This window comes from Carassius gibelio, chromosome A24, assembly GCF_023724105.1.
Source record: "Carassius gibelio isolate Cgi1373 ecotype wild population from Czech Republic chromosome A24, carGib1.2-hapl.c, whole genome shotgun sequence".
Taxonomy (NCBI): domain Eukaryota; kingdom Metazoa; phylum Chordata; class Actinopteri; order Cypriniformes; family Cyprinidae; genus Carassius; species Carassius gibelio.
The window spans coordinates 24521157-24533392 of record NC_068394.1 but is presented as its reverse complement, the minus strand read 5'-3'; positions in this window follow the sequence as shown (position 1 = coordinate 24533392).

Below are 12236 nucleotides of genomic sequence, written 5' to 3'. Positions count from 1 at the left end.
CTAGATTTCACTTCATTTGAACAGAAGTACTGTTTCAGCATTACTGGACTCAGAAAGCTGTAAACTGACAATCTTGATCATTGAAGTCCTAACATTAGTTTTTGTGTATATAACTTCTAACACATTAAAAACTGTCTTACAGCATTGCAGAAAACATTGTACTTCATAAGGCATAAGCATCTATCAGTTTGGCAAGATTTGCACTGAATACTGAATGAAACAGCTTTCTCTAATAGAGAGACAAGCTTTTGAGCAGATTTGGGCTAGATTTCACTTCATTTGAACAGAAGTACTGTTTCAGCATTACTGGACTCAGAAAGCTGTAAACTGACAATCTTGATCATTGAAGTCCTAACATAAGTTTTTGTGCATATAACTTCTAACACATTAAAAACTGTCTTACAGCATTGCAGAAAACATTGTATTTCATATGGCATAAGCATCTATCAGTTTGGCAAGATTTGCACTGAATACTGAATGAAACAGCTTTCTCTATTAGAGAGACAAGCTTTTGAGCAGATTTGGGCTTGATTTCACTTCATTTGAACAGAAACACTATTTCAACATTTCTGGACTCAGAAAGCTGTAAACTGACAATCTTGATCATTGAAGTCCTAACATTAGTTTTTGTGTATATAACTTCTAACACATTAAAAACTGTTTTACAGCATTGCAGAAAACATTGTACTTCATAAGGCATAAGCATCTATCAGTTTGGCAAGATTTGCACTGAATACTGAATGAAACAGCTTTCTCTAATAGAGAGACAAGCTTTTGAGCAGATTTGGGCTTGATTTCACTTCATTTGAACAGAAACACTATTTCAACATTTCTGGACTCAGAAAGCTGTAAACTGACAATCTTGATCATAGAAGTCCTAACATTAGTTTTTGTGTATATAACTTCTAACACATTAAAAACTGTCTTACAGCATTGCAGAAAACATTGTACTTCATAAGGCATAAGCATCTATCAGTTTGGCAAGATTTGCACTGAATACTGAATGAAACAGCTTTCTCTAATAGATAGACAAGGTTTTGAGCAGATTTGGGCTAGATTTCACTTCATTTGAACAGAAGTACTATTTCAGCATTACTGGACTCAGAAAGCTGTAAACTGACAATCTTGATCATTGAAGTCCTAACATAAGTTTTTGTGCATATAACTTCTAACACATTAAAAACTGTCTTACAGCATTGCAGAAAACATTGTACTTCATAAGGCATAAGCATCTATCAGTTTGGCAAGATTTGCACTGAATACTGAATGAAACAGCTTTCTCTAATAGAGAGACAAGCTTTTGAGCAGATTTGGGCTTGATTTCACTTCATTTGAACAGAAACACTATTTCAACATTTCTGGACTCAGAAAGCTGTAAACTGACAATCTTGATCATTGAAGTCCTAACATAAGTTTTTGTGCATATAACTTCTAACACATTAAAAACTGTCTTACAGCATTGCAGAAAACATTGTATTTCATATGGCATAAGCATCTATCAGTTTGGCAAGATTTGCACTGAATACTGAATGAAACAGCTTTCTCTATTAGAGAGACAAGCTTTTGAGCAGATTTGGGCTTGATTTCACTTCATTTGAACAGAAACACTATTTCAACATTTCTGGACTCAGAAAGCTGTAAACTGACAATCTTGATCATTGAAGTCCTAACATTAGTTTTTGTGTATATAACTTCTAACACATTAAAAACTGATTTACAGCATTGCAGAAAACATTGTACTTCATAAGGCATAAGCATCTATCAGTTTGGCAAGATTTGCACTGAATACTGAATGAAACAGCTTTCTCTAATAGAGAGACAAGCTTTTGAGCAGATTTGGGCTTGATTTCACTTCATTTGAACAGAAACACTATTTCAACATTTCTGGACTCAGAAAGCTGTAAACTGACAATCTTGATCATAGAAGTCCTAACATTAGTTTTTGTGTATATAACTTCTAACACATTAAAAACTGTCTTACAGCATTGCAGAAAACATTGTACTTCATAAGGCATAAGCATCTATCAGTTTGGCAAGATTTGCACTGAATACTGAATGAAACAGCTTTCTCTAATAGATAGACAAGCTTTTGAGCAGATTTGGGCTAGATTTCACTTCATTTGAACAGAAGTACTATTTCAGCATTACTGGACTCAGAAAGCTGTAAACTGACAATCTTGATCATTGAAGTCCTAACATAAGTTTTTGTGCATATAACTTCTAACACATTAAAAACTGTCTTACAGCATTGCAGAAAACATTGTATTTCATATGGCATAAGCATCTATCAGTTTGGCAAGATTTGCACTGAATACTGAATGAAACAGCTTTCTCTATTAGAGAGACAAGCTTTTGAGCAGATTTGGGCTAGATTTCACTTCATTTGAACAGAAGTACTATTTCAGCATTACTGGACTCAGAAAGCTGTAAACTGACAATCTTGATCATTGAAGTCCTAACATAAGTTTTTGTGCATATAACTTCTAACACATTAAAAACTGTCTTACAGCAATTGCAGAAAACATTGTATTTCAAATGGCATAAGCATCTATCAGTTTGGCAAGATTTGCACTGAATACTGAATGAAACAGCTTTCTCTATTAGAGAGACAAGCTTTTGAGCAGATTTGGGCTTGATTTCACTTCATTTGAACAGAAACACTATTTCAACATTTCTGGACTCAGAAAGCTGTAAACTGACAATCTTGATCATTGAAGTCCTAACATTAGTTTTTGTGTATATAACTTCTAACACATTAAAAACTGTTTTACAGCATTGCAGAAAACATTGTACTTCATAAGGCATAAGCATCTATCAGTTTGGCAAGATTTGCACTGAATACTGAATGAAACAGCTTTCTCTATTAGAGAGACAAGCTTTTGAGCAGATTTGGGCTTGATTTCACTTCATTTGAACAGAAACACTATTTCAACATTTCTGGACTCAGAAAGCTGTAAACTGACAATCTTGATCATTGAAGTCCTAACATAAGTTTTTGTGCATATAACTTCTAACACATTAAAAACTGTCTTACAGCATTGCAGAAAACATTGTATTTCATATGGCATAAGCATCTATCAGTTTGGCAAGATTTGCACTGAATACTGAATGAAACAGCTTTCTCTATTAGAGAGACAAGCTTTTGAGCAGATTTGGGCTAGATTTCACTTCATTTGAACAGAAACACTATTTCAACATTACTGGACTCAGAAAGCTGCAAACTGACAATCTTGATCATTGAAGTCCTAACATTAGTTTTTGTGTATATAACTTCTAACACATTAAAAACTGTCTTACAGCATTGCAGAAACCATTGTACTTCATAAGGCATAAGCATCTATCAGTTTGGCAAGATTTGCACTGAATACTGAATGAAACAGCTTTCTCTATTAGAGAGACAAGCTTTTGAGCAGATTTGGGCTTGATTTCACTTCATTTGAACAGAAACACTATTTCAACATTTCTGGACTCAGAAAGCTGTAAACTGACAATCTTGATCATAGAAGTCCTAACATTAGTTTTTGTGTATATAACTTCTAACACATTAAAAACTGTCTTACAGCATTGCAGAAAACATTGTACTTCATAAGGCATAAGCATCTATCAGTTTGGCAAGATTTGCACTGAATACTGAATGAAACAGCTTCCTCTAATAGAGAGACAAGCTTTTGAGCAGATTTGGGCTAGATTTCACTTCATTTGAACAGAAGTACTGTTTCAGCATTACTGGACTCAGAAAGCTGTAAACTGACAATCTTGATCATTGAAGTCCTAACATAAGTTTTTGTGCATATAACTTCTAACACATTAAAAACTGTCTTACAGCATTGCAGAAAACATTGTATTTCATATGGCATAAGCATCTATCAGTTTGGCAAGATTTGCACTGAATACTGAATGAAACAGCTTTCTCTATTAGAGAGACAAGCTTTTGAGCAGATTTGGGCTTGATTTCACTTCATTTGAACAGAAACACTATTTCAACATTTCTGGACTCAGAAAGCTGTAAACTGACAATCTTGATCATTGAAGTCCTAACATTAGTTTTTGTGTATATAACTTCTAACACATTAAAAACTGTTTTACAGCATTGCAGAAAACATTGTACTTCATAAGGCATAAGCATCTATCAGTTTGGCAAGATTTGCACTGAATACTGAATGAAACAGCTTTCTCTAATAGAGAGACAAGCTTTTGAGCAGATTTGGGCTTGATTTCACTTCATTTGAACAGAAACACTATTTCAACATTTCTGGACTCAGAAAGCTGTAAACTGACAATCTTGATCATAGAAGTCCTAACATTAGTTTTTGTGTATATAACTTCTAACACATTAAAAACTGTCTTACAGCATTGCAGAAAACATTGTACTTCATAAGGCATAAGCATCTATCAGTTTGGCAAGATTTGCACTGAATACTGAATGAAACAGCTTTCTCTAATAGATAGACAAGCTTTTGAGCAGATTTGGGCTAGATTTCACTTCATTTGAACAGAAGTACTATTTCAGCATTACTGGACTCAGAAAGCTGTAAACTGACAATCTTGATCATTGAAGTCCTAACATAAGTTTTTGTGCATATAACTTCTAACACATTAAAAACTGTCTTACAGCATTGCAGAAAACATTGTATTTCATATGGCATAAGCATCTATCAGTTTGGCAAGATTTGCACTGAATACTGAATGAAACAGCTTTCTCTATTAGAGAGACAAGCTTTTGAGCAGATTTGGGCTAGATTTCACTTCATTTGAACAGAAGTTTTATTTCAGCATTACTGGACTCAGAAAGCTGTAAACTGACAATCTTGATCATTGAAGTCCTAACATAAGTTTTTGTGCATATAACTTCTAACACATTAAAAACTGTCTTACAGCATTGCAGAAAACATTGTATTTCATATGGCATAAGCATCTATCAGTTTGGCAAGATTTGCACTGAATACTGAATGAAACAGCTTTCTCTATTAGAGAGACAAGCTTTTGAGCAGATTTGGGCTTGATTTCACTTCATTTGAACAGAAACACTATTTCAACATTTCTGGACTCAGAAAGCTGTAAACTGACAATCTTGATCATAGAAGTCCTAACATTAGTTTTTGTGTATATAACTTCTAACACATTAAAAACTGTCTTACAGCATTGCAGAAAACATTGTACTTCATAAGGCATAAGCATCTATCAGTTTGGCAAGATTTGCACTGAATACTGAATGAAACAGCTTTCTCTAATAGATAGACAAGCTTTTGAGCAGATTTGGGCTAGATTTCACTTCATTTGAACAGAAGTACTATTTCAGCATTACTGGACTCAGAAAGCTGTAAACTGACAATCTTGATCATTGAAGTCCTAACATAAGTTTTTGTGCATATAACTTCTAACACATTAAAAACTGTCTTACAGCATTGCAGAAAACATTGTATTTCATATGGCATAAGCATCTATCAGTTTGGCAAGATTTGCACTGAATACTGAATGAAACAGCTTTCTCTATTAGAGAGACAAGCTTTTGAGCAGATTTGGGCTTGATTTCACTTCATTTGAACAGAAACACTATTTCAACATTTCTGGACTCAGAAAGCTGTAAACTGACAATCTTGATCATTGAAGTCCTAACATTAGTTTTTGTGTATATAACTTCTAACACATTAAAAACTGTTTTACAGCATTGCAGAAAACATTGTACTTCATAAGGCATAAGCATCTATCAGTTTGGCAAGATTTGCACTGAATACTGAATGAAACAGCTTTCTCTATTAGAGAGACAAGCTTTTGAGCAGATTTGGGCTTGATTTCACTTCATTTGAACAGAAACACTATTTCAACATTTCTGGACTCAGAAAGCTGTAAACTGACAATCTTGATCATTGAAGTCCTAACATAAGTTTTTGTGCATATAACTTCTAACACATTAAAAACTGTCTTACAGCATTGCAGAAAACATTGTATTTCAAATGGCATAAGCATCTATCAGTTTGGCAAGATTTGCACTGAATACTGAATGAAACAGCTTTCTCTATTAGAGAGACAAGCTTTTGAGCAGATTTGGGCTTGATTTCACTTCATTTGAACAGAAACACTATTTCAACATTTCTGGACTCAGAAAGCTGTAAACTGACAATCTTGATCATTGAAGTCCTAACATTAGTTTTTGTGTATATAACTTCTAACACATTAAAAACTGTTTTACAGCATTGCAGAAAACATTGTACTTCATAAGGCATAAGCATCTATCAGTTTGGCAAGATTTGCACTGAATACTGAATGAAACAGCTTTCTCTATTAGAGAGACAAGCTTTTGAGCAGATTTGGGCTTGATTTCACTTCATTTGAACAGAAACACTATTTCAACATTTCTGGACTCAGAAAGCTGTAAACTGACAATCTTGATCATTGAAGTCCTAACATAAGTTTTTGTGCATATAACTTCTAACACATTAAAAACTGTCTTACAGCATTGCAGAAAACATTGTATTTCATATGGCATAAGCATCTATCAGTTTGGCAAGATTTGCACTGAATACTGAATGAAACAGCTTTCTCTATTAGAGAGACAAGCTTTTGAGCAGATTTGGGCTAGATTTCACTTCATTTGAACAGAAACACTATTTCAACATTACTGGACTCAGAAAGCTGCAAACTGACAATCTTGATCATTGAAGTCCTAACATTAGTTTTTGTGTATATAACTTCTAACACATTAAAAACTGTCTTACAGCATTGCAGAAACCATTGTACTTCATAAGGCATAAGCATCTATCAGTTTGGCAAGATTTGCACTGAATACTGAATGAAACAGCTTTCTCTATTAGAGAGACAAGCTTTTGAGCAGATTTGGGCTTGATTTCACTTCATTTGAACAGAAACACTATTTCAACATTACTGGACTCAGAAAGCTGTAAACTGACAATCTTGATCATTGAAGTCCTAACATAAGTTTTTGTGCATATAACTTCTAACACATTAAAAACTGTCTTACAGCATTGCAGAAAACATTGTATTTCATATGGCATAAGCATCTATCAGTTTGGCAAGATTTGCACTGAATACTGAATGAAACAGCTTTCTCTATTAGAGAGACAAGCTTTTGAGCAGATTTGGGCTAGATTTCACTTCATTTGAACAGAAGTACTATTTCAGCATTACTGGACTCAGAAAGCTGTAAACTGACAATCTTGATCATTGAAGTCCTAACATAAGTTTTTGTGCATATAACTTCTAACACATTAAAAACTGTCTTACAGCATTGCAGAAAACATTGTATTTCATATGGCATAAGCATCTATCAGTTTGGCAAGATTTGCACTGAATACTGAATGAAACAGCTTTCTCTATTAGAGAGACAAGCTTTTGAGCAGATTTGGGCTTGATTTCACTTCATTTGAACAGAAACACTATTTCAACATTTCTGGACTCAGAAAGCTGTAAACTGACAATCTTGATCATTGAAGTCCTAACATTAGTTTTTGTGTATATAACTTCTAACACATTAAAAACTGTTTTACAGCATTGCAGAAAACATTGTACTTCATAAGGCATAAGCATCTATCAGTTTGGCAAGATTTGCACTGAATACTGAATGAAACAGCTTTCTCTATTAGAGAGACAAGCTTTTGAGCAGATTTGGGCTTGATTTCACTTCATTTGAACAGAAACACTATTTCAACATTTCTGGACTCAGAAAGCTGTAAACTGACAATCTTGATCATTGAAGTCCTAACATTAGTTTTTGTGTATATAACTTCTAACACATTAAAAACTGTTTTACAGCATTGCAGAAAACATTGTACTTCATAAGGCATAAGCATCTATCAGTTTGGCAAGATTTGCACTGAATACTGAATGAAACAGCTTTCTCTATTAGAGAGACAAGCTTTTGAGCAGATTTGGGCTTGATTTCACTTCATTTGAACAGAAACACTATTTCAACATTTCTGGACTCAGAAAGCTGTAAACTGACAATCTTGATCATTGAAGTCCTAACATAAGTTTTTGTGCATATAACTTCTAACACATTAAAAACTGTCTTACAGCATTGCAGAAAACATTGTATTTCATATGGCATAAGCATCTATCAGTTTGGCAAGATTTGCACTGAATACTGAATGAAACAGCTTTCTCTATTAGAGAGACAAGCTTTTGAGCAGATTTGGGCTAGATTTCACTTCATTTGAACAGAAACACTATTTCAACATTACTGGACTCAGAAAGCTGCAAACTGACAATCTTGATCATTGAAGTCCTAACATTAGTTTTTGTGTATATAACTTCTAACACATTAAAAACTGTCTTACAGCATTGCAGAAACCATTGTACTTCATAAGGCATAAGCATCTATCAGTTTGGCAAGATTTGCACTGAATACTGAATGAAACAGCTTTCTCTATTAGAGAGACAAGCTTTTGAGCAGATTTGGGCTTGATTTCACTTCATTTGAACAGAAACACTATTTCAACATTTCTGGACTCAGAAAGCTGTAAACTGACAATCTTGATCATAGAAGTCCTAACATTAGTTTTTGTGTATATAACTTCTAACACATTAAAAACTGTCTTACAGCATTGCAGAAAACATTGTACTTCATAAGGCATAAGCATCTATCAGTTTGGCAAGATTTGCACTGAATACTGAATGAAACAGCTTCCTCTAATAGAGAGACAAGCTTTTGAGCAGATTTGGGCTAGATTTCACTTCATTTGAACAGAAGTACTGTTTCAGCATTACTGGACTCAGAAAGCTGTAAACTGACAATCTTGATCATTGAAGTCCTAACATTAGTTTTTGTGTATATAACTTCTAACACATTAAAAACTGTTTTACAGCATTGCAGAAAACATTGTACTTCATAAGGCAGAAGCATCTATCAGTTTGGCAAGATTTGCACTGAATACTGAATGAAACAGCTTTCTCTATTAGAGAGACAAGCTTTTGAGCAGATTTGGGCTTGATTTCACTTCATTTGAACAGAAACACTATTTCAACATTTCTGGACTCAGAAAGCTGTAAACTGACAATCTTGATCATTGAAGTCCTAACATAAGTTTTTGTGCATATAACTTCTAACACATTAAAAACTGTCTTACAGCATTGCAGAAAACATTGTATTTCATATGGCATAAGCATCTATCAGTTTGGCAAGATTTGCACTGAATACTGAATGAAACAGCTTTCTCTATTAGAGAGACAAGCTTTTGAGCAGATTTGGGCTTGATTTCACTTCATTTGAACAGAAACACTATTTCAACATTTCTGGACTCAGAAAGCTGTAAACTGACAATCTTGATCATTGAAGTCCTAACATTAGTTTTTGTGTATATAACTTCTAACACATTAAAAACTGTTTTACAGCATTGCAGAAAACATTGTACTTCATAAGGCATAAGCATCTATCAGTTTGGCAAGATTTGCACTGAATACTGAATGAAACAGCTTTCTCTAATAGAGAGACAAGCTTTTGAGCAGATTTGGGCTTGATTTCACTTCATTTGAACAGAAACACTATTTCAACATTTCTGGACTCAGAAAGCTGTAAACTGACAATCTTGATCATAGAAGTCCTAACATTAGTTTTTGTGTATATAACTTCTAACACATTAAAAACTGTCTTACAGCATTGCAGAAAACATTGTACTTCATAAGGCATAAGCATCTATCAGTTTGGCAAGATTTGCACTGAATACTGAATGAAACAGCTTCCTCTAATAGAGAGACAAGCTTTTGAGCAGATTTGGGCTAGATTTCACTTCATTTGAACAGAAGTACTGTTTCAGCATTACTGGACTCAGAAAGCTGTAAACTGACAATCTTGATCATTGAAGTCCTAACATTAGTTTTTGTGTATATAACTTCTAACACATTAAAAACTGTCTTACAGCATTGCAGAAAACATTGTACTTCATAAGGCATAAGCATCTATCAGTTTGGCAAGATTTGCACTGAATACTGAATGAAACAGCTTTCTCTAATAGAGAGACAAGCTTTTGAGCAGATTTGGGCTAGATTTCACTTCATTTGAACAGAAGTACTGTTTCAGCATTACTGGACTCAGAAAGCTGTAAACTGACAATCTTGATCATTGAAGTCCTAACATAAGTTTTTGTGCATATAACTTCTAACACATTAAAAACTGTCTTACAGCATTGCAGAAAACATTGTATTTCATATGGCATAAGCATCTATCAGTTTGGCAAGATTTGCACTGAATACTGAATGAAACAGCTTTCTCTATTAGAGAGACAAGCTTTTGAGCAGATTTGGGCTTGATTTCACTTCATTTGAACAGAAACACTATTTCAACATTTCTGGACTCAGAAAGCTGTAAACTGACAATCTTGATCATTGAAGTCCTAACATTAGTTTTTGTGTATATAACTTCTAACACATTAAAAACTGTTTTACAGCATTGCAGAAAACATTGTACTTCATAAGGCATAAGCATCTATCAGTTTGGCAAGATTTGCACTGAATACTGAATGAAACAGCTTTCTCTAATAGAGAGACAAGCTTTTGAGCAGATTTGGGCTTGATTTCACTTCATTTGAACAGAAACACTATTTCAACATTTCTGGACTCAGAAAGCTGTAAACTGACAATCTTGATCATAGAAGTCCTAACATTAGTTTTTGTGTATATAACTTCTAACACATTAAAAACTGTCTTACAGCATTGCAGAAAACATTGTACTTCATAAGGCATAAGCATCTATCAGTTTGGCAAGATTTGCACTGAATACTGAATGAAACAGCTTTCTCTAATAGATAGACAAGCTTTTGAGCAGATTTGGGCTAGATTTCACTTCATTTGAACAGAAGTACTATTTCAGCATTACTGGACTCAGAAAGCTGTAAACTGACAATCTTGATCATTGAAGTCCTAACATAAGTTTTTGTGCATATAACTTCTAACACATTAAAAACTGTCTTACAGCATTGCAGAAAACATTGTATTTCATATGGCATAAGCATCTATCAGTTTGGCAAGATTTGCACTGAATACTGAATGAAACAGCTTTCTCTATTAGAGAGACAAGCTTTTGAGCAGATTTGGGCTTGATTTCACTTCATTTGAACAGAAACACTATTTCAACATTTCTGGACTCAGAAAGCTGTAAACTGACAATCTTGATCATTGAAGTCCTAACATAAGTTTTTGTGCATATAACTTCTAACACATTAAAAACTGTCTTACAGCATTGCAGAAAACATTGTATTTCATATGGCATAAGCATCTATCAGTTTGGCAAGATTTGCACTGAATACTGAATGAAACAGCTTTCTCTAATAGATAGACAAGCTTTTGAGCAGATTTGGGCTAGATTTCACTTCATTTGAACAGTAGCACTATTTCAACATTACTGGACTCAGAAAGCTGTAAACTGACAATCTTGATCATTGAAGTCCTAACATAAGTTTTTGTGCATATAACTTCTAACACATTAAAAACTGTCTTACAGCATTGCAGAAAACATTGTATTTCATATGGCATAAGCATCTATCAGTTTGGCAAGATTTGCACTGAATACTGAATGAAACAGCTTTCTCTATTAGAGAGACAAGCTTTTGAGCAGATTTGGGCTAGATTTCACTTCATTTGAACAGAAGTACTATTTCAGCATTACTGGACTCAGAAAGCTGTAAACTGACAATCTTGATCATTGAAGTCCTAAACATAAGTTTTTGTGCATATAACTTCTAACACATTAAAAACTGTCTTACAGCATTGCAGAAAACATTGTATTTCATATGGCATAAGCATCTATCAGTTTGGCAAGATTTGCACTGAATACTGAATGAAACAGCTTTCTCTATTAGAGAGACAAGCTTTTGAGCAGATTTGGGCTTGATTTCACTTCATTTGAACAGAAACACTATTTCAACATTTCTGGACTCAGAAAGCTGTAAACTGACAATCTTGATCATTGAAGTCCTAACATTAGTTTTTGTGCATATAACTTCTAACACATTAAAAACTGTCTTACAGCATTGCAGAAAACATTGTATTTCATATGGCATAAGCATCTATCAGTTTGGCAAGATTTGCACTGAATACTGAATGAAACAGCTTTCTCTATTAGAGAGACAAGCTTTTGAGCAGATTTGGGCTTGATTTCACTTCATTTGAACAGAAACACTATTTCAACATTTCTGGACTCAGAAAGCTGTAAACTGACAATCTTGATCATTGAAGTCCTAACATAAGTTTTTGTGCATATAACTTCTAACACATTAAAAACTGTC